Below are 24,584 nucleotides of genomic sequence, written 5' to 3'. Positions count from 1 at the left end.
AATCTCCCATGGCCCAATGACAATGACGAGCATGAAGAATGGGACAATGAGAATGGTGAAGATGGGGAGCAAACACAAAATGTAACATCAATAGCAGCCACATTGATGATGTACCATATAATAGTCATGTGTGGTGCATGCGTGAAAGACTCACACATTGTCAGAACAGTGTGATACAAGAAAAAGTGTATCTATGTAAGATAACACATATCATCACAATCAATGAGTAGCCAAATTACCTGCCCAGTCACAGTGTGAGAAAGTCATCCTGTTTGCATATACAACCAAATTTGACTTACTGAAAATGTTGGTAACTGACCCTGGCTGTACTCTGGGTCTGCTAACCAACCAGGCCTATGGCCACTCTATGAATAAAGGCATATGATGAATTGGTACAAGTGCTACTGCCAACAACAGACTCCTGTAAGTCCCTAGTAGATAATAGGGTAAGGGGGAATCAAACTACACATAGGTCCCTAGTAGATAATAGGGAAGGGAATTTTTGACTGTCTGCTGTATGTAAAATGTGATGCCAGGTGCAAAGCCAATTTCTGTAGGTAAACTGACAATGTGTTCCCTGATGCAAGGCCCCTGGATGGGGGAAACATGAGCAAATTGCACCACTGACATATCCCTTCACAAGTAAGTGCTACCTATCACAACACTTGCTTGCACTAGAGATTTAAACCCCCCCATTGCCTGACAGCCTGCTGTCTGCACTGTGGGACATAGCACATATTGGCAGATGTCTGCCCTGTCCTAGATTTGGGTGTGTGGCTCACTTTCCAGGGCAAGTTCATGACATCCCGGGGGGTAAACTAAGCAATGGATTCAGGTGCTAACACATAGGGGGTGATTCTGACCGCGGCGGGCGGCGGTCGCCGCCCGCCAAGCGGTTCCCGCCGAAAGACCGCTCCGCGGTCAAAAGACTGCGGCGGTCATTCTGGCTTTCCCACTGGGCTGGCGGGCGACCGCCGAAAGTCCGCCCGCCAGCCCAGCGGGAAACACCCTTCCCACGAGGACGCCGGCTCAGAATGGAGCCGGCAGAGTGGGAAGGTGCGACGGGTGCAGTTGCACCCGTCGCGAATTTCAGTGTCTGCAAAGCAGACACTGAAATTCTTCGTGGGGCCCTCTTACGGGGGCCCCTGCGGCACCCCCTACCGCCATCCTGTTCCTGGCGGGAGACCCGCCAGGAACCGGATGGCGGTAGGGGGTGTCAGAATCCTCCGCCGCCATGGAGGATTCTCAAGGACAGCGGGAAGTCGGCGGTACACCGCCGACTTTCCGTTTCTGGCCGCGGCTGAACCGCCATGGTCAGAATGCCCAGCGGTGCACTGCCAGCCTGTTGGCGGTGCTACCGCCGACCTCCGCCATGGCGGTAATTACCGCCAGGGTCAGAATGACCCCCATAGTTGGCACATGTGGCAACCCTTCAAAATTGTCTGGCCAACAAAACAGAGGAAATGTACCCTATGCATGGTCTGATCCTTGTAATGTACGTACTTTCACCCAAGTACAGTTACAAAACATACATTGGACACATGGAAAGAGAGGAGGGTGTAAAACGCAGCTATTCACAGGCAACACAGCAACATCTGACTATAAAAATGAATCCCACATGACACCAAACACAGATACACATATTTCATTGTCCCAGAGCTTGATTTTCCAGCCATTGCCTATGCCAAAAATTGACGTCTCCCATGCGAAGCGTCAGGACTTCCTCATGGTGCTCCATCATGAGCCTTAAAAATCCACGCATTGGCATGTAGCATCAAAAAAACTGATGCATTCGCTCAAAATGTGCTGCATCAGCACATGAAGTGATGCAATGAATCAGCTATGTTGCAAACCAGAAACTGTAAGATTACTTTCACTTTTTCCTACACTCACAGTCTTTGTGTCTGTGCTTGTGAGAGGTTGTGTGATGCTGGAGTAATGTTGAGGAGTGCTGTTACTGGAGTCTTGTGTGCTGTCCATTGTCTCTGTTGTGTCCCTGACATCTCTTTTGTTGTGTCTATTTGCGCATTGTCTTATACTTCACTTTGTAGTGTCCGGTGTTTGTCTTTGGGGTAGATCAGTATGTTTGGGTAGTAGGGGATAGTTTGGGGTTTTCTTTTTGCATTTGGATAATGGTGGGTTTGGGTTAGGACATGTCGGGAAAGGGAAGGGCCCATGACATGAGTGCGGAGGAGTTGGGGAGCTTCATCTGGCTGGTCACCCACTACCAGCCAAATATGGTGGCCATGGACAGGCGAGTGATCCTGGGATACAGGACGGAGGCACAGAACCTGTGGTTGGGTAAGGTCCACTTCCACAGGCATCGGATTTTCAAGGTGGAGCGGGTAACCCACCAACTCAAGCACTGATGGGCAGATATCATCTAATGGGAACGTGACCTCCTGGATTACCTTGGGCTAGAGGTTGGTGGAACTGTTGATAAGTACACAATCTATGTGAGTGATTCCTGTCTCATATTTGCAAGTAGATTTCTGCTGCCCATAGGGCCTCTTTTACTAAGTTAGGACACCGGGTAAGGCTGCAAGTCGTGTTGCTGCACCACACAGCATCCTTCACAAGTGCTGAAATGTGCTGTAAATATAAAATGTGGCACATTCCTCTACTTGTACCATGTGCTAACCCATAAATTGATGATGAGTAGCAATGCAGGCACCCTTTTGTCATGTTGCAAGGGTAAATGGTTGCCTAGGACCAGTGTAAAGTGAATGAAGGGACACCTACATGCCCATACACAATCATCAATTGTGTTGTCCTTTAGCAATGTGTGCTGTAGATAGTAGCACATATAGGAAGCAGGAAAACATAGATAAATAAGGTATTCCATTCCCATATGGCCACTGTGTTGCTCCCCCTGAGGTGACATTTGACTCTGATGCATTACCAGCCTTATGCTCATGGCCAGGCACACTGTGCCACATAAACTCACCAGACATGTCCCTCTGGTGGTGCAGGATGAAACTTGGGCTAGTGCTGTGGCCCATTGTGTCAGTGGTTGATATATGTCAGGGCTAAAAGGCCATCACACCCCAAAAAAGTCAGATATAAAGCCTGACACAAAGGTTTTCAAAAACTGGGATGTCATGCCCCAACACTGAACAGTGTCTCTAGCACACCTGTTGGACACTTTCCTGTTAGCACCATGGTGCACATGTCACCAGATGTGCTGTGGGCAGCCTGAGGAAGTGTGCACAATTACAATACAAGGCATGCTGCCAGAGCGTATGTCAACATTTGCCGCCCTGCCGTGCTTTAGCAGGAACTATCCTATTTTGAGACACTTCAGAATCTCATGTCTCATGTAAATGAGGCATGATGTTTGTGACTCTGTACATAGCTCTGACATGCGGACTGTCATGCATCTGTATATGTCACACATGTCTGTATCTGATTTCAGAATGTTGAGGTTTGGGGATGGACAGGACATGTATGTTCAGTGGCAATGACTATGCAGTAATGACATCTACTGATGTCTGTGATGGGGGAACAAGGATGTCTGACGAGGGTTCGATGTAGCACAGTCATGTACATGTGATGAAAAGAGTAAGGCAGTGGTATTGCTGGTCATGGCTGAGTGTGTTCTGTGAGTCCTGTAGGCGTAGAGTGCCATTATACTCAGCTAGCTTTGAAAAATCTTGGTGTGGTAAGTCATTAGAAGCCTCCAAAAATGTACCTAAGATATGTATGCATATTTCATCACATGGCATGTGAGTCTGGTCTACCAATATATGTCATTGAGACATGTCAAATGGGCTATTTGAGTTCTTACAACCAGAAGGGATCTATGGCAATTTGCAAGTTATGTGTAATGTGCAATATTTGACTACAGTGTTCATCTTTCAGCAATCACAGTGCTATGTCATGCTATGTCTTGCAGGTGGACCCAAGCCTTACACCACTGGAAAGGTTGATAGCTTTAGCGACCCCGATTCTACCAGTAAGGGTGTCAAAGCCCAGCTCACCTGAGTCCTTGTTCAGTTCTGATGGAGGTTGAAGACAATCCGACCCCACCCTGAAACTGCTTGTTCCAGCACACTAGTTTTTAAAACAGTGCACTAAGAACAGAAGCTCAAGGGAAGGGGGGAAGTGGATAAAATAAAATAAAGAGACAACACCGTTCTTGCGTTTCCACTGTTGAAGTGCTGCACAAATCTGCGGCCCTCTCTGACTTCTGTAGAAACTGGTGCCTAATGAAACATAAACAAAGAACAGATAAGTACAACCTATTCCTAACTGGGTTCCTGACTATCCCTTTATTTATTAGAAATTTTCTTCTAAAAGTACCTCTTGGATCCTAGTCTCTCGTTTCCAGGTTTGGAATGTGTTACTGCTCTGGGATGTGCTTTCTATTACTCTAAAGCTTCTAAAACATTAAACAAATACCGTTATCAGAATTACCAATATCAAACATTCATCTTAATATAACTAAAGCCTAGATTCCCAATAGCAGACTCACTTTTCCCATATTTCCAGAATCTTTTATAAAACAAATACTGTACTTTTACATCAAAATACAGCATGTAATTTGTGCAAGTCCTTGATTTACTGTTTGCCTTGCTGTTAATGGTTTCCACGGTTCGATTCTTAAAAGTTCCATAAAAAATGTTTGCTTCACAAAGTTCCGCAAAGTATTCTTGTAACAAAGAGTTTGAATCACAATGTTCGTGGAAGGTATCTTGTTTCCAGAAATTGTTGTCAAAGTTCTTTCAGGTAATAAAAGTTTTGCACTTATTGTTGCTGGCAAGAGATACTGATCAGTCTAACCTTGTCTTCTTTCTCTTTTGCAGGTTGCTTGTAGGAGAGAGGCTGAGGCAAGGAGGAACCGGAAACCGGAAGAAGGAAGAGCCAGCAGCTGCGCCCATTGAAGCCAATGAAAGTCTGTAGAGAGCAGGAGTGCCAGCGCCGAGGGATCTGTCCTCAGGTAAGCGGGAGGTAGACGAGCACAAGCACTGGGTGAGGCTCGGGGGCTGCCTTTTATAGACAGGGCTGGGTGTGGTCCTCACATGCTGCACATGTTCTTGAAAGGTGTGCAGAGCTGGGTGTGGTTTGAAGAGCTGGGTGTGGTCCTCACATGCTGCACATGTTCTTGAAAGGTGTGCAGAGTTTCAGTTATTATGCAAATGAGTTAAATTAACACATGGCCTAGAGAGGAGTGTTTTAAAGAAGCCTTGGTAAAAGCAAGGCCCAATGTGTAAACAAAACAGCACATTAAACAACATACACAGAAGCCTGGGGGGGGGGGAAGGTGAGATAACAAGAAAGGCTTTCAATAGTAAGTTTAAAAGGGAGCTATTACAGAACCCACTAGTGCAGTGAGAGGGGACATGCTCTTTGCTGTGCACAAACCCTAACAGTTGCCCCCCTCAAAGGCCCTCCTACAGGACAGGGTTTTCCTGGATTTTTTAAATAAAACCGTCTAATCAGCTGTGGGGCATGTACATATGATGCTGGTTCCCATGAATTCTCAGATTCATCATATCCTTCCCATTCTACTAAATAAAACAGACGTCCACTAATTCTTTTTGAGTCTTTTATGCTTTTCACTTCATATTCTAGATTTCCCTTAATTGGTATGGGTGGAGGTGGTGGTTCAGGTCGGGTTTTTGGATTGTACGGCTTAAGCAAGGACACATGGAATGTAGTATGTACTGGATATTCTTTTGGTAAATCTAATTTTACTGTTACCGGGTTTACTATGGCAGTTATACTAAAGGGTCCAATGAAACGTGGTTGCAGCTTTCGGGATCCCTCTATGTTTAGGTTCTTTGTGGAGAGCCATACCTTGTCACCGATTTTATACATTGGGGCCGCAGATCTGTTTGTCTGCTTGTCTTTTCATGCTTTCCTTGTACTTTAATAAATGTTTCCTGGCTTTGTCTTGTATGTCACCTAACCTCGTTAGTCTATCCGTTACTGTATGTAACAGAGAATCTTCTAACAAAATGGGTATATGTAGGAGGCTGGACTGGCTTGTAGTGAGTACCAAGGGGTACTGGCACCTTGCACCAGGCCCAGTTATCCCTTATTAGTGTATAGGGTGTCTAGCAGCTTAGGCTGATAGATAATGGTAGCTTAGCAGAGCAGCTTAGGCTGAACTAGGAGACGTGTGAAGCTACTACAGTACCACTTAGTGTCATATGCACAATATCATAAGAAAACACAATACACAGTTATACTAAAAATAAAGGTACTTTATTTTTATGACAATATGCCAAAGTATCTTAGAGTGTACCCTCAGTGAGAGGATAGGAAATATACACAAGATATATATACACAATAGCAAAAATATGCAGTATAGTCTTAGAAAACAGTGCAAACAATGTATAGTTACAATAGGATGCAAAGGGGAAACATAGGGATAGGGGCAACACAAACCATATACTCCAAAAGTGGAATGCGAACCACGAATGGACCCCAAACCTATGTGACCTTGTAGAGGGTCGCTGGGACTATTAGAAAATAGTGAGAGTTATTAAAATAACCCTCCCCAAGACCCTGAAAAGTGAGTGCAAAGTGCACTAAAGTTCCCCTAAGGACAAAGAAGTCGTGTTAGAGGAATAATGCAGGAAAGACACAAACCAACAATGCAACAACTGTGGATTTCCAATTTAGGGTACCTGTGGAACAAGGGGACCAAGTCCAAAAGTCACAAGCAAGTCGGAGATGGGCAGATGCCCAGGAAATGCCAGCTGCGGGTGCAAAGAAGCTTCTACTGGACAGAAGAAGCTGAGGTTTCTGCAGGAACGAAAAGGGCTAGAGACTTCCCCTTTGGTGGACGGATTCCTCTTGCCGTGGAGAGTCGTGCAGAAGTGTTTTCCCGCCGAAAGAACGCCAACAAGCCTTGCTAGCTGCAAATTGTGCGGTTAGCGTTTTTGGACGCTGCTGTGGCACTGGAGGGACCAGGAGGTCGCAAATTGGACCAGGAGAGAGAGGGGACGTCGAGCAAGACAAGGAGCCCTCTCAGCAGCAGGTAGAACCCGGAGAAGTGCCAGAAACAGGCACTACGAGGATGCGTGAAACGGTGCTCACCCGAAGTCGCACAAAGGAGTCCCACGTCGCCGGAGACCAACTTAGAAAGTCGTGCAATGCAAGTTAGAGTGCCGTGGACCCAGGCTTGGCTGTGCACAAAGGATTTCCGCCGGAAGTGCACAGGGGTCGGAATAGCTGCAAAAGTCATGGTTCCCAGCAATGCAGCCCAGCGAGGTGAGGCAAGGACTTACCTCCACCAAACTTGGACTGAAGAGTCACTGGACTGTGGGGGTCACTTGGACAGAGTCGCTGGATTCGAGGGACCTCGCTCGTCGTGCTGAGAGGAGACCCAAGGGACCGGTAATGCAGCTTTTTGGTGCCTGCGGTTGCAGGGGGAAGATTCCGTCGACCCACAGGAGATTTCTTTGGAGATTCTGGTGCAGAGAGGAGGCAGACTACCCCCACAGCATGCACAAGCAGGAAAACAGTCGAGAAGGCGGCAGGATCAGCGTTACAGAGTTGCAGTAGTCGTCTTTGCTACTATGTTGCAGGTTTGCAGGCTTCCAGCGCGGTCAGCAGTCGATTCCTTGGCAGAAGGTGAAGAGAGAGATGCAGAGGAACTCGGATGAGCTCTTGCTTTCGTTATCTAAAGTTTCCTCAGAGACAGAGACCCTAAATAGCCAGAAAAGAGGGTTTGGCTACCTAGGAGAGAGGATAGGCTAGCAACACCTGAAGGAGCCTATCACAAGGAGTCTCTGACGTCACCTGGTGGCACTGGCCACTCAGAGCAGTCCAGTGTGCCAGCAGCACCTCTGTTTCCAAGATGGCAGAGGTCTGGAGCACACTGGAGGAGCTCTGGGCACCTCCCAGGGGAGGTACAGGTCAGGGGAGTGGTCACTCCCCTTTCCTTTGTCCAGTTTAGCGCCAGAGCAGGGCTAAGGGGTCCCTGAACCGGTGTAGACTGGCTTATGCAGAATTGGGCACATCTGTGCCCAACAAAGCATTTCCAGAGGCTGGGGGAGGCTACTCCTCCCCTGCCTTCACACCATTTTCCAAAGGGAGAGGGTGTCACACCCTCTCTCAGAGGAAGTCCTTTGTTCTGCCATCCTGGGCCAGGCCTGGCTGGACCCCAGGAGGGCAGCTGCCTGTCTGAGGGGCTGGCAGCAGCAGCAGCTGCAGTGAAACCCCAGAAAGGGCAGTTTGGCAGTACCAGGGTCTGTGCTACAGACCCCTGGGATCATGGGATTGTGCCAACTATGCCAGGATGGTATAGAGGGGGCAATTCCATGATCATAGACATGTTACATGGCCATATTCGGAGTTACCATTGTGAAGCTACATATAGGTAGTGACCTATATGTAGTGCACGCGTGTAATGGTGTCCCCGCACTCACAAAGTTCAGGGAATTGGCCCTGAACAATGTGGGGGCACCTTGGCTAGTGCCAGGGTGCCCTCACACTAAGTAACTTTGCACCTAACCTTTACCAGGTAAAGGTTAGACATATAGGTGACTTATAAGTTACTTAAGTGCAGTGTAAAATGGCTGTGAAATAACGTGGACGTTATTTCACTCAGGCTGCAGTGGCAGGCCTGTGTAAGAATTGTCAGAGGTCCCTATGGGTGGCAAAAGAAATGCTGCAGCCCATAGGGATCTCCTGGAACCCCAATACCCTCAGTACCATATACTAGGGAATTATAAGGGTGTTCCAGTAAGCCAATGTAAATTGGTAAAATTGGTCACTAGCCTGTTAGTGACAATTTAGAAAGAAATAAGAGAGCATAACCACTGAGGTTCTGATTAGCAGAGCCTCAGTGAGACAGTTAGGCACCACACAGGGAACACATACATATAGGCCACAAACTTATGAGCACTGGGGTCCTGGCTAGCAGGGTCCCAGTGACACATAACAAACATACTGAAAACATAGGGTTTTCACTATGAGCACTGGGCCCTGGCTAGCAGGATCCCAGTGAGACAGTGAAAATACCCTGACATACACTCACAAACAGGCCCAAAGTGGGGGTAACAAGGCTAGAAAGAGGCTACTTTCTCACAGTATAGCTCTTGGATGATACCCCTGCAAGAAATAGAATGGTGAGCAAAGTAGAGCTGAATGCTCAGTATTATTATAAACAAACTCCGCTACAGGGAGAGCTTCCAACCATTCACTAGAATAATCAGCCAATAAACAACGTAGCGTTTGAAGTAAGGTTTGGTTCAGTCGTTCAGTCTGTCCATCTGTCTCTGGGTGGAAAGCAGTGGATAATGCCACATCTATTTTCAGTTTTTTACATAATTTTTTCCAAAATTTAGAGTTGAACTGGCTCCCTCGGTCTGACACCACTTTGCTTGGCAAACCATGTAAACGCACAATTTCCCTTATAAAAATATCGGCAAATTCTGCCGCTGTGGGTAATTTCCGTAATGGTACAAAATGTGCCATTTTAGATAAAAAAATCCACTATAACCAACACTTTGTGAAAGATTTTACAGGTGGTAAACCTACAATAAAGTCTACGCTCACAGTGTGCCAAGGTTGCTTGGGTGTTGGCATTGGTATTAACAAGCCGTCAGGGGCCTTATGAGAAGATTTATGTCTTGCACAAATTGGACAGGTAGTGACAAATTGCTTAATGTCCTTTCTTATAGTGTCCCACCAAAAGTGTTTTTGCACATTTTCCAGGGTTTTTACCCAACCAGGATGACCTGCTAACGGTGAGGCGTGATGCCAAATTATCACCTGTGTTTGTAATTCAGAGGTGGGCACTAACAGCATGTTGTCGTGATACAATAAACCTCGTTGTATTGTGTTATGGGAATCCTTTAACCAATCCTGAGGTGCTATTTGCATGTGTGCATTATATAGATCTGTGATGAAATCCTTCTGTTGTACTGGTGCCAAAAACTTTTGGGGAGGAATAATGGGTTCTCCTATTTTATCTTGTTTCATGTCTGAAGTATGTCCGTATCTAGATAACACATCAGATTGAATTTGTTGTGCACCTGGTCTATAGGTTATTACAAAGTCAAATGTGCTAAAACTATTTAACCAGCGCATCTGACGTGGTTTTAGTGCTTTAAGTGATCCAAAAAACTGTAGGTTCCTATGGTCAGAAAAGATTCTAACTGGGTACTTGACTCCCATTAAATGGTGCCTCCATTCTGAAAAGGCTACTTTGATAGCTAGTAGTTCCCTTTCAGCCACAGTGTAATTTTGTTCAGCTGGCAATAACTTTTTGGAATAGAAGGCTATAGGATGTAACTGGCCATCTACTGCATCTCGTTGAGAGAGAACTCCTCCTAAAGCTACTTGTGAAGCATCCGCTTCAACAAAAAAAGGCAAGTCAGGATCAGGATGTTTCAGAATTGGGGCTGAAGTGAACTTTTGTTTTAGGAGTTGAAAGGCGTGTGCCGCCTCATCAGTCCAAAGAAATCGTTGCCCTTTCCGCAACAAGGTATTTATTGGGGCCGCAATGTCTGCAAAATGTGCAATAAACCTCCTATAAAAATTGGTGAAACCCAGAAATTTCTGAATATCTTTTACAGAGGATGGTTCTGGCCAATCAGCAATAGCACTGATTTTCTTTACATCCATAGTTATTCCTTGAGGTGACAGGCAGTATCCTAAAAAGTCCACCTTGCTGACATTAAAAGTACACTTTTCTAACTTAGCAAAAAGATGATTTTCTTTTAACTTTGATAATACTGCACAAACATGTTGGGTATGTTCTTCTGAGTTCTTAGAGTAAATGAGGATGTCGTCTATGTATACTATGACACAAACGTCCAGGAATTTGTGTAGGACCTCATTTATAAAGAACTGAAAGGCCGCAGGGGCATTACATAACCCAAAGGGCATTACTGTGTACTCAAATAAACCAAACTTTGTCTTGAAAGCTGTCTTCCACTCATCCCCCTCTTTTACTCGGACCAGGTGGTAAGCTCCCCGCAGATCTAGTTTAGTGTTACAGTAGAATGTCTTAATTGATCCAACAACACAGGTATTAGAGGAAGAGGATATTTATTCTTTATTGTAGCCTTATTTAGTCCTCTATAATCGATACACGCGCGCAGGGATTTATCCGGCTTTGGGATAAAAAAGAGTAGAGATGACACCGGAGATGTGGAATGACGGATGAACCCAGACTGTAGTAGGTCATCTAGGTAGGTTCTTAAGTATTTGGTTTCTTCGTCAGTCAAAGCATATACTCTGTTATTAGGTAAAGGGGCCCCTGGGATAAGATCTATATGACAGTCATAAGACCTATGTGGGGGCAGCACACTAGACTTTACTGGATCAAAGACGTCTTTAAAGTCAGAATATTCAGGAGGGAGACTTGGTTCATCTTGTATAACACTAGCACAGTGTAATACTGTGCTCTGTTCTGTACCTGCTTCTTGATAGCAATTGGTTCTACAGAAAGAGGAATCCAAAGTAACATTTCTATTCACCCAATCAATTTTTGGGTTATGAGTTGTTAACCAGGGTACCCCGAGAATCAAACCAAAATTAGGAGTATCTATCAGATCAAAGCTAATCACCTCTGTGTGCCCGTTCTGACAGACCATAACAAGTGGACTTGTTTGTTTTGTGATTAATCCAGAGGTCAATTCTGACCCATCCACTGCACATACTGCTTCTGGACAAGGCTTTAGGCACATAGGAAGTCCTAAGTTTTCAGCTAACTTATTATCCACAAAATTTCCTGTCGCGCCTGAGTCCAGTAGGACAGGGAGAGAATGCCTCACTTGGGTAGTAACAATTAAAACGACCTGAATTATGAAATGTCTAGGTATGTGCGGTACCATGAAGGCTGCAGCATTAGAGGTTTGATTAAGATGTTTTCTCGAACAATTAACCTCTCCCCTTGTCGAGCTTAATCGTTTCCCGATTCAGTTGAGGAGGTGGAGGAAACAGCACCCTTTCGTGGATTTTTAGGCTTTACTGGACATTCTCTGGCAAAGTGACCTGCCCTTCCACAATATAAACATAATTGAAGTTTTCTCCTTCTTTCTTTTTCCTCTGATGTGAGTGGACCTCTGAGTGTCCCTATTTGCATAGGCTCAGGTTCAGGGAGTTTATTATCTGGGTCTTTCTTCTCGTGTCTAATAAAAGTTAACCGTGATTCCAGTTTGTATTTATCTCCCTTTCTTTCTCCTAGTCTATGTTCTAATTTCACAACTAAATCTACAAAGTCCGAATAGTCTTCTGGCAAATCAACGATATGAGCCAGCGCGTCTTTTAACTCGTCTCTCAAACCTTTATAGAAAAGGGAGACACGCTTTTCTTCTGGCCACTGTGTCTCGGTGAGTAAACGATTAAAACTAGTGAGATAGGTCAATAAATCCTTGTTACCTTGTTTAAGATTTAAAAGCTCATTATCACTTGCCTGCATGAAAGTGTGTTTTGCAAAAAGGCTGGTCATGGTACGTTTAAATTTATTCCAATTATGGAGGATGGGATCATCTCTCTCCACGAAAGGAATTGACCAATTGGCTGCTGTGCCACCCAAATAAGACAAGACGAATGCCACTTTCGTAGCATCAGTAGGGAACTGTTGGGGCTTACAAACTAAGTGTAATTGACATTGATTGATAAAAACATGGAATTTGTTACTATCTCCATGAAAACGTTCAGGTGCTGCTAAGGGCACAGCATTAGGAACATTAACAGTGACCTCAACTGGGGGAGGCAAAGTTGTATGTTTTGATGGCGCCCCTGTCTCTGAGGAGGTTTTAAACAAAGGCGTAAAAGCTGTGTTCCACTGAGATACCCTAATTTTATACCTGCTTAAATCCTGTTTTAAAGAGGTATTCTCCATCTTTAATCTCTCTATTTCCTCTTGCATATGTTGCAAGATGCCAGACACTGATTCATTATGAGCCAAGTCCTCATTTAGGGCCTGCGCCATATCCGTGACGTCAATGCCCTCTATTTCTTCCCCGATATTCATCGTCCACCAGAACTGATTTTTTTTTTTTTTTTAAGGCTTGTGCTTCTGTCAAAGCCCAGCTCACCTGAGTCCTTGTTCAGTTCTGATGGAGGTTGAAGACAATCCGACCCCACCCTGAAACTGCTTGTTCCAGCACACTAGTTTTTAAAACAGTGCACTAAGAACAGAAGCTCAAGGGAAGGGGGGAAGTGGATAAAATAAAATAAAGAGACAACACCGTTCTTGCGTTTCCACTGTTGAAGTGCTGCACAAATCTGCGGCCCTCTCTGACTTCTGTAGAAACTGGTGCCTAATGAAACATAAACAAAGAACAGATAAGTACAACCTATTCCTAACTGGGTTCCTGACTATCCCTTTATTTATTAGAAATTTTCTTCTAAAAGTACCTCTTGGATCCTGGTCTCTAGTTTCCAGGTTTGGAATGTGTTACTGCTCTGGCATGTGCTTTCTATTACTCTAAAGCTTCTAAAACATTAAACAAATACCGTTATCAGAATTACCAATATCAAACATTCATCTTAATATAACTAAAGCCTAAATTCCCAATAGCAGACTCACTTTTCCCATATTTCCAGAATCTTTTATAAAACAAATACTGTACTTTTACGTCAAAATACAGCATGTAATTTGTGCAAGTCCTTGATTTACTGTTTGCCTTGCTGTTAATGGTTTCCACGGTTCGATTCTTAAAAGTTCCATAAAAAATGTTTGCTTCACAAAGTTCCGCAAAGTATTCTTGTAACAAAGAGTTTGAATCACAATGTTCGTGGAAGATACTGATCAGTCTAACCTTGTCTTCTTTCTCTTTTGCAGGTTGCTTGTAGGAGAGAGGCTGAGGCAAGGAGGAACCGGAAACCGGAAGAAGGAAGAGCCAGGCGCTGCGCCCATTGAAGCCAATGAAAGTCTGTAGAGAGCAGGAGTGCCAGCGCCGAGGGATCTGTCCTCAGGTAAGCGGGAGGTAGACGAGCACAAGCACTGGGTGAGGCTCGGGGGCTGCCTTTTATAGACAGGGCTGGGTGTGGTCCTCACATGCTGCACATGTTCTTGAAAGGTGTGCAGAGCTGGGTGTGGTTTGAAGAGCTGGGTGTGGTCCTCACATGCTGCACATGTTCTTGAAAGGTGTGCAGAGTTTCAGTTATTATGCAAATGAGTTAAATTAACACATGGCCTAGAGAGGAGTGTTTTAAAGAAGCCTTGGTAAAAGCAAGGCCCAATGTGTAAACAAAACAGCACATTAAACAACATACACAGAAGCCTAGGGGGGGGGGGAGAGGTGAGATAACAAGAAAGGCTTTCAATAGTAAGTTTAAAAGGGAGCTATTACAGAACCCACTAGTGCAGTGAGAGGGGACATGCTCTTTGCTGTGCACAAACCCTAACAAAGGGTCATCCTGTATGCCTTATGGGTAGTGCAATGATTGTGTGTCTGATGTTGTATGCTTTGTGCAATGCCATGTACAAAGTGCATATATACAAAATCAAACTTCATATGCTATACATGTATATGGACAATAAGGTATAGATTGTGTCCAGCTTTGCATCTGACTAATGTCAAGGAAATTCTGATTGCTGTCACTGAGGGCCCACATGTGTGCTGGTATGACCAGAGAGCAATAACCACAGTGCTAGAATCTGTGAGCATATGTGGTTGTTGGTTCAGAGGTGAACAGGCAGGGGACTTAATACCTAACAAAAAAAATACATATGGACAGATAGGATGTTGCTACTCACAGTACAATCTAGGTCATGAGAAAGTGTGCACAATTCCAATATTTGGCCTGCTGCTAGGGCATATGTCAACATGTGCCACCCTGGGAGATGTCCCTTAGCACTGGATATCCAAATTTGAGACACTTCAGTGGATCATGTCTCATGTAGATGAGGCATGATGTATGTGACTATGAACATAGTCATAACATGTTGAATGTCATACACCTGTATGTGTCACACACATGTTTGTACCTGAGATGAAAATGTAGTTGCTTGGGGATTTAGAAAACATGTGTGTTTGTTGTATTTGACCATGCAGCAATGGCATCTAATGATGTCTGTTGAATGAAGGGACAAGGATGCCTAACTACTGATGTATGTTGCATAGTCATATATATGTGAGGACAAGAGTGAGGCAGGAGTATTGCTAGTCATGGCTGAGTATGTTCTGTGAGTCATGTACGTGCAGAGTGCCATTACACTCAGCTACCCTTGAAAAAGCATGGGGTAGTAAGTCATTTGAAAGCCTTATGTACCTCAGACATGTATGTATGGTACCATCACATATGTGTACATATCAGCCTGGCCTGTATGTATGACAGTGAGACATGTTCAATGGCCCATTTGAGTTGTTACAACCAAAAAACTTTGATGGTCATTTGCAAGTCATGTGTAATGTGCAATATTTGACCACAGTGTTTATTGTTCAACACTCACGGTGCTATGTCTCATGTTATAACTTACAGGTAGGCCCAAGCCGTACACCGTTAGAGAGGTGAAAAGCTTCCGTAACCCTGATGTTACTACTGAGTGTCATTCTTTATGTGTAATGGCTAGTGCAAGGATTGTGTGTGGTGTTGTATGCTGTGTGCAATGCAATGTACAAAGTGCATGTACACAAAGTACAACTCCATGGGCTATACATGTGTATGGAAAGTAAGGTGGAGGTTGGGTCCAGGATGTGCCTTTACGTCAGAATGATGTCTGATTGCTATAACTGAGGTCCTACAAATATGCTGGTGTGACCAAAGAGCAATGACTACAATGCCAGGATCTGTGAACATGTGTGGTAGTGGAATCATAACTGAACATGGAAGGGCACTGTATACCTGAGTAAAGCTTTTCAGATGCACAGATAGGCTGTTGTTACTCACAGTGCAATCTATGTCTGAAGTGTCTGGATAGCCCACACATGGTGTATGATTCAAAACACAGTGATGACAGTTGGAAATCTGCAGAAGTACAGGGTTCTATATAACTATGCAGGGTGACAATATGTGGTTCATAGAACATATTCCTGCTATATCATGTACTTCCAGGACTGAGGACCATGTGAATATAGGCCTAAGGTTAGCAGGACAGTGTCCAACATACCACATTTGGATTTGCAGTTGAATTTCCCACTCATGTGGTGTGATGCCCCATGCTCTAAGTTGTGTTTATCAACATTGCTGTCCCCTGTCATCTTCACAGATCTGGAAATGTGTATTAGACTAGAGGGATGTCTGTACATTAGTGTCATATGACAAGCCAATACCAGATTCAGCTTCAGGTATTGCTGGCCCTCACAATCTACATAATGTAATGAAAACAGGTACATACAATGAATAGCATTAGCTATTGCTGTTCCAAGGCTCTGCTTGCGGGTATGCTGCTCAGTCGAAAAGCCAGGTCTTGAGGTCCTTCCTGAACTGCTTCAGTGATGTGTTCTGCCTGAGTTTCAGAGGTAGAGTGTTCCATGTCCGGGCTGTGAGGTAGGAGAAGGATCTTTCAGAGTGTCAGAGGGGATCCAATTGAAAATCTTTCAAAGGAGTCGGAGGGTGTGGAAGCATGACGATGAGACGGTGTTGACTTGGCGGGTCATGGATAGAGAGGAGTCCAGGATGATGCCCAGATTGTGAGCATGGTCTGTAGGAGTGGAGGTGTTTCCCAGTGCAGTGGGCACCAGAAGTTGATCCAGGTGTAGGAGGTGGAGCCGATTATGAGGATCTCCATCTTGTCCTAGATAGGTGTGAGGCAGGTGGCTTCGATCCAGGCGGCGACTTCTGTTACCCTGTTGTGGAAATTTATCTTGCATTTGCATGATCATTGGATGAGAAGTGGAAAAGTTGGGTATCGTTGGCATACGAGACTATGTTTAGCCCTTTTTGTTTTATGATCTTGACTTGTGGGGCCATGTATATGTAGAAAAGCGTTGGGCTGGGTGATGATCCTTGGGGCACTCAGCAGCATGTGTCCTTGGGTTCTGACATGAATGGCGGTAATCTGAGACTGTGTTCTTACGGTGAGGAAGGACCTGATCCATTCCAGAGCTTTATCTCAGATGCTGGCATCCAGTAGTCTGGTGCAAAGGGTGGAGTGGGAGACTGTGTCAAATGCAGCGGAGAGGTCAAGGAGGATGAGTGCGGCCTTGCTTTTGTGGTCTAGTATGGTGCATATGTCATTAGTGGCTGCTAGGAGTGCTGCTTCGGTGCTGTGGTTGTTTCTGAATCTGGATTGGGATGGGTCTAGGATTTGTTGTGTCTCGAGGAATTCGGTGAGTTGCTGGTTGACGGCCTTTTCTGTTACTTTGGCTGTGAAAGGAAGCAGAGATATGGGTCTGTAGTTTTTCAGCTCCCTTAGGTCAGTGGTGGGTTTCTTGAACAGTGGATGGATTTCGGCATGCTTCCAGTCTGATGGGAAGGTGGCAGTCTCAAAGGATCAGTTGATAGTTCAGCAGAGCTAGGGTACTATGGTGGTGCTGGCCAGGTTGAAGACATGATGAGGGCATGGATCCGAGGGTGCTCCCGAGTGGATGGAGTTCATGAGTCTTTGGGTGTTCTCTTTGGTGATGGGTATCCAGGAATTCACGATTTGGTGTGGTGCTGGGTCCTTGGTGGTCTTTGTGGGCAGTGCGGGTGGGTTTTGGTTCCTGAAACCTTCGTAATGTCCTGGATTTTTCAGTGGCAAAAAGTGGCGAGGTCATCACAGAGGTCTTGGGTGGGAGGGATGGATGAGGTGTCTGATGACCTGGCTAAATGCCAATGGATACAAGGGTAATGGAGTACAAGGAAGGGACAATGATTAGTAACGGAACATGATGAGTGTGCCACACCATGATGACAAAACAACATTTATCATAACCATAGTCAGTGATGACATGATCATTCAAAGATGTCCTAAGGCGGAGCATTATTATTGTGTAACATTAGCTTGGCCTTGATGAACAGCCGGCATACGCCTATTCACTTTGCCCTCCAAGATTATATTGTGATTTGTGATGTGCATTATGTGATGTCTGCAGCTAGTATTCACATGAAATGCTTGATGTACATTTGCCAAATAAACCTTTGTGTGACATGTATTCCTTTTGTTTACTCAGGTAAAATGACTCCATCCCAGAAGAGGAATTTTGAAAAAAAGGGCGGACCTCTATCATGTGTGAAAGGCCTTGAAGGGACTGTGGAAGACACATGACCGGAAGAGAACATTGGTTCCTGGAGTGCCTTTCTCCAAGGGGCTCCAGTCATGGAATCAGCCATCTCCACCAAACTTGGGAGGGGCAAGGCTCAGGCCACAGACAGGGGTGAGCTTGCAGGGGCTGGTCTATCCATCTCTACTACCACCACAACTGCCCCACACACACCACAGGCCCCACCAAATGTACTCTGGGAAGAATTTGAGCATGCATTTGTGGAATGTTGTTGCTATTTTACTCACCCCAAATCATGGATTTGTTACTCACACACGTATGCCTGCCCCTCACAGACTTAAACTGGCATTGTTTGGTTGTCACATCAATGTGAGATTGTTGCTACTGTCTTTGCTTAGACCAGCCACTTGAGGTATGAGATACTTCAGCTGTCACAATAACTGAATGATACCTGTTGCATTACATGCTTAGGAGCCTCTAAAACTGTTTATTTATCAACATACATATCATATTCATCAAGTATCTTCACTCAGCTTGTGTGGCTTTGTCTTGGATTGTAATCCACACATAATCCTTTGGTAATCAGTCAGTGTATTTGTTTCACACATTGCAACATGTTCATGACTTTCTTGCTTCAGACACACATACAACACCAATGTTGTAGTAAATTATTCTATTTACATATGTTAATTTACGTGCAGTACTGATGTACATTTCATGAGGCAAAAACCCCACCAGATTTATTTAGCCATTGGATGTCCAAAAAGAGTCCATGGGTGTGAACATGTCATGGGAAATGTGTAGGAGAAGAGTGTTTCATTGAGGAGGAGGACCACGACCACATTGCGATTAGGGAAGATGGCCACAACGACAGTCCACATATGTGAAAGGTCAACAGTGGAGATTTCAATTGAGGATGGTGCCAGGTGTTTTGACACTGGCATGGTCCTACGCACGAGCACAAGAGAAAGGGTCCACGTGCCACATAAAAAAGCTACTGAACAGTTATCCTGGTGGGAGATGTTCCTTCCACATATTCATCCTCATGTTGTGCCTTTCATGACAAGGGTGTTGTAGGTGCTGAAGTAGAGAGAGGTGCACGCACATTAGGGCCTGAAGGTGTGAATGCCATGTCCACAGCAGCTCTCTTCTGTGGGAACACATGTTACAGCACAGCAGCAAGGAGGAGCTGCAGGGACTGCAACACTCCAGTAACGTCACAGTGAAGTAACCCATGGTGGCAATGAGGGAGTGCTGCTTCTGCTCCGTGGCCTCCAAGATATGTTGTATTGCCCCAGCCTGCTGGACAGCTCAGTGGTGCCACTTTGACTGGACATTTGCTTATGCCTCTGCCTCATGAAACCAGTGATGTCAGCCAGAAACTGTTGGAGGCCACAAAATGGAGAGAAGGTGCCTGAAATGGAAGCCAAGTTGCCCTTATTCATTCTGAGGCACCTCTTGGATGCCTCCAGGGTACCCGCCACAATCCCCATCCCCGTATCTGCCATCACCTAACCGTCTAATCTCCCTGCAACAGGAGATGGTATCTATATGGCAATTTAGGATTTACTGGAGGGTATCCAGATTAATAGTTTGCAGCTCATCAGCATCATTGGAGACGTCCAAGACAGACAGCTGGCCAGGAGGTATGGTGTCATCCTCTGCAATTAAATGGAGGTAAGCAAATGTTGAGTTCTGCTAGATGTTAACATGAGTTATCAGTTTACAATCGAGGTTTCCAGGGCAGCACTTTAAAGGTCTCACTTCCAAGGCCCTAGCAGCACACTGTGCAACTGAAGTCTCATTGTGTCGGTGCAATCTATGTCTATTGTGTGCAGGCCCCTAATTTACAAGACCACATCACGCCAACCTATGTAGCTTGTCATGGCCCTGTAATTGTGTACCACTTTCATGCATTACACTGCATAAAAGGTGAGTTCCACAGGTGTTGCTGTGGGTTCTCTCCCGCAACATCCATTGAATCCAAAGGAATGTGACACATTTTTAGTTTTAGATATCAGGAAATGCATAAGATTTCTCCATAACCTCAAGGGTGGCATTAAAGTGGTGCAACGGAGAGAATTGAGATTTTAGTCCCCATTTTTCCTATTTGAATGTGCGCTGCATACTGCAGCACACATAGAAAGTGGAAGATGACATTCATGATTGTTCACATTCAAAGTGTTTTCAACTAATGAGCAATCTTCCCTGCAACGCAAGCACCCCTACACCATGGTGCAAGTGTGCTTTTGTTGGCGCTAGGAAGCAATGAGTACACCATCACTGAGGAAAGTACAGGGATGTGTTGCATTTTGGTAAATACAACCCATTCCTGCACTTTCAAAATGATGCAGCACAGCACAGCAAGCTGGCTTGCAGCACCACATTGCATCATTTCATCATACATAGACCCTGAGTTTAACAGTTATGTGTAGTACACCTGTTGGGCATGGGTATTGATGCACAATTTCCCAAGATTTACATTAGAAATTGATTGATCTCACAGGCAATGTGTGCCTGCTCTGAAGGGATGGGCTCTGTCCTACTGTGTAGTTTACCTCACTTCCCTTCCTCAATAACATCCTGATGTGATTTGTTCAACTACAGAGTGTCACAGGTCATATGACTCAGACCCACACCATAGTATGTGTACATACCTCCTCAGATTACCCACTTTTGGGTCCTGGTACATTGTTAAATGCCATACAGTGATACTACCCAAATTATTCTTTAATTGTCACATGCCTATAACACATCAAACATGCATGTCCATATCCAGTGGGACTACATGCTATTTTGTTATAGACCTCACTTGTTGGGGGCTCACCCGACATTGTAGAGGTGGTCTGATTGATGGCTAGTCCCTATATCTGAATCCCAAATTAGTGGGTCCACCCACTTCAGCCTACGTTCCTTCACGGGTCCCATGATTTGTGATGGTTAGGCGTTTCTTGGTATCCCTTTGTAAAATCCCTATATGTGATCCTCCGAATTGTACAAGTGGCACCTTGAGACATTGTTGCATCATACTCCTTCCAGGCGTGTGCCACATGCTCCCTCAGTCCACATGACAGGTAGGTTGTAGAGCTTTTCTCTGCCATCCTTTCCCAGGGAGCTTTGCCCAGTCATACCCAGTGGCGCATGTGTATTTGTGTAGGTATCATGTGGTACACATGTCGGTTCCCACCCCCGAGTATTTACAGGCTCCCCGTTCAAACCAAATGTAATTTTGTTGTGATGCTCTGCCTACCAGGCAGAGCAGTAGCAGTGTCCCACCATGCTCACACATAATCATTGGCTTTTACACACATGGTCCAGTGTCATGCATTATTCACATCACCCCCCTCCAATTTATAATTGGTGATGAGCTGCTGTGGTCCCTTCCATGGAAGCTGACTCCTGTGTGTACTCCCTTGTCCACCATGTCAGCTGGGTGTAATTTAGTTTTCTGCAGGGTACAATTGAGATGTCTCTTGCCATGTCCTTATGTGTATATGCCTCCCGTTGCCCACACCTGACCCCTCTCCGATGAGTTGTTTGTCCTGTGACACAACCATTCCATTCAGAGGATTTATATCCTAGATTAATGTGCACAGGCCCAAGTACAGGGATGCCTTGAATTTTAGTGCATACAATGCACTTTCTATATGACACAGAGCAGCACAGCAAGCTGGCTGGCTGCGCTGCACTGCACTGCACTGCACTGCATCATTTCCTCATCCATGAGGCACAAAGTGATGTAAATGTTGAATGATGCTGCACTTCACACAATGAAGAAAGTGAAGTAATGGTTCAGGCCTGGGATCTGCTAATTGTGAGAGGTCAGTGCTCATTACATCTCTTTGCCGTTTAACCTTAGGTGTGCCTGCATACTACCCTATAGCTTGCACACAGTGCATTTTAGCACTGGGAATTGACTGCCTCCCCACCTTTTGACATTGCAGAGTTACCACATTGCCCCCAGAGACTTACCCTGTGGTTGTTGTAGTTCATCATATGCTGCACTGTCCTGAGACTCCTGCCACCAACTTCTCAGGGATGATGGCTGCCACTATCTCTTTCAACTCATCCAGCTTTTCCTGGGGTGCTAAACTTCTATCTCCAGTCTGATATGTTGCCTTGCAGTTGCTGGCCAGTTTCTCCTTTGTTCTGCGCTTTCAATAGTGCCAGCCCTTCTTACAGTCAATGAATGTCCTCTTCACCTCTACCACATTGTTAACTTTGTCCACTATGGACTGCCATTTGCCTCTTTATTGACTAAATGCAATTTGGAGGTGACGCAAAACTGGTGTTGATGCTCCACACTTCAGTGTCAAGATATTGTTCTCCTCCTCACTGAACCTGCACTTCCTCTTCTCCTAGTGGTCTGTATGGACATCTTGGCTGGTACTTGGGTTATTACTGTTGTGATGGGGTGTCTGGTCTCCAGGGGTCTCAATTTCTGCTTCCGCAGTGACTCCTCTTTGATTTATTTTCACAAAGTTCCATTTTGTGGCTGTTTTCCAATACTTTTAGGGGCAAAGGTGACGCTAGGCTGGCTAGCATCAGATTACAGGCCGCTAGTCAGGCTTATGCCACTTTTGCAGCACTAGTGTCATTTTTTTTTACAGACAGGCGTCTTATTTTTTTATGGTGCCCAGATCCTAATGCTATGAAGCGTTGTTTTGTAAATATGGTGCAAGCATGGTGTTAGCATCTATTGTTACATGGTGTTAAATATTTTGATGCAACGCTGCGCTGTGGCAGCTGTGCTTTATTTTTGTAAATAAGGCCCCATGTTTCCATAGGAAAAAGCATTATTGACTTTTCTATAATCTTGGCTTCATTTGACAAATCTTAACAATTTTTTTTTTAAAGTGTGCTGGTGATTCTTGTTACACATGGAAAGTTTTGGGGTGATCTGTCAAGCGGGGACAGAGAAAAAGGGGGGTAAAAAAAGTGTTTCCCATGTTCATTTCTATAGGAGGTTTGAACATGACTACAGCCCAAACATCACTTGACTGAATTACACCAAATTTAGCATAAAGCTAGATTTTGTTCCGCAGTGTGTGAAAACTGGTCTGATTGCAGTAGCCCCCTAGATTCCCCCCCATTTTCACTAATGCTGGTGTTTTCCTGACTCTGATGGTGCCCTGAGCACTGCTAAATAGTCCCAGGGCCTGTGCTCAGATTAAAATGACATTTGCAAATTAGCATAATTATAATTAGCGGTGCCAACCCACTAAGTATATGGTAGGGCATGTAGGTTTAGGGACCCGAACATAGGTAGGGCACATGTGGTGCCCAGAGTCATTTTAAAGGCAGGCCTGCCTTGCTGGCTGCTTTTCAGTTAAAGTTAACCCCAAATTCGACTTTGGAATTAAAAGTACTTCCCAAGACTTAAACTACCTTATTTATACATGTAAGTCACCCCTACTGTGTACCTAAGGTGCCCCCAGGGTTGGGGTTGGGAGCAGTGTAACTATAAGCTGAGAGTCTATAAAAAATGTTTTGTAAGCCCTGATGATGGAAAAATAGCTAAATTGGCTTTACCCCATTGTAATGAATGGGCTCTATAGGCTAACATGGGGAGACTTTATTATTAATTGATAAAGTCTCAAAAGGCGCTAGATATTTTAAGTTTGGTACTAAACTTATTGTTATAATAAATCCAACAACTAGCCATTGTTGAAATTATTATAACTAACTCAGGGAAAGTGTTTTAGCACTCTACCTAAAAGTTGCCAGTTTCAGCTCTGTAGTGCCTTCCTCAGATTGGCCAGCCTTTGGAAGCCTGGGCATGCTTTGGCAGAACCCAAACAAAGTGCCTGGGGATGGAGAACTTCTTCAGCAGATGGTGAAACAGGATGTGGGAGAACAGCCAAACTGTACTTCAAAGGAGGTAAGGGCATTTGTTCCTTCAAGTGATCCTCCCCCATTTCCTGCAAAACCAGACAGCCATGTGCCCTCTGATTAGATTAGGAGAGGGCTGGAAAGGGGTGTGTTAAGGGAACTTAGCCACACACCAGTAGGTGGGCTCAGCCAAACCTAACCTCAGGGACAGAATTTTTGTCATCTTGGAATTTGGGAGAATGTTGCTCCCTGGGATTGATTTTTGCCACACTTCCGAGGAAGTGGTCACTCAAGAGGGTGTTGGCCGGCGTATGATTGGTCACGAGGCCCCCCTGCTTTCTACCCCAGGAGCAAGGATAAAATTGGTAGAGTTGCACCCCACAAGGAACGAGACAAAGAAGAAGACGGACTGCCCGTCTGGGCCCCTGACCTCACCCGGACACTGCAATCTGAAGGACTGCACCAGCTGCACACTTGGGCTTTATGGCTAAAAGGACTTTGCCTGTCTCTAACTGCTTCAAGAAGGGGCTCCCTGTTTCCTACAGGTAGAAAATAGCTGACCAGTGTCCCCTGCATCAAGCCCTGAAGAAACTGACCAGCTGGCAAGTGCCCAGTTGTCATTTTTGGATTTGAGCCAGGTGCATTCTGGGAGTTGGAGTCCTACCTCAAGGAGCAACTCAGAGCTTC

Source organism: Pleurodeles waltl, chromosome 1_1 (genome assembly GCF_031143425.1).
Source record: "Pleurodeles waltl isolate 20211129_DDA chromosome 1_1, aPleWal1.hap1.20221129, whole genome shotgun sequence".
NCBI lineage: Eukaryota > Metazoa > Chordata > Amphibia > Caudata > Salamandridae > Pleurodeles > Pleurodeles waltl.
The sequence above is the reverse complement of the archived record's forward strand: the minus strand, read 5'-3'. Positions refer to the sequence as shown.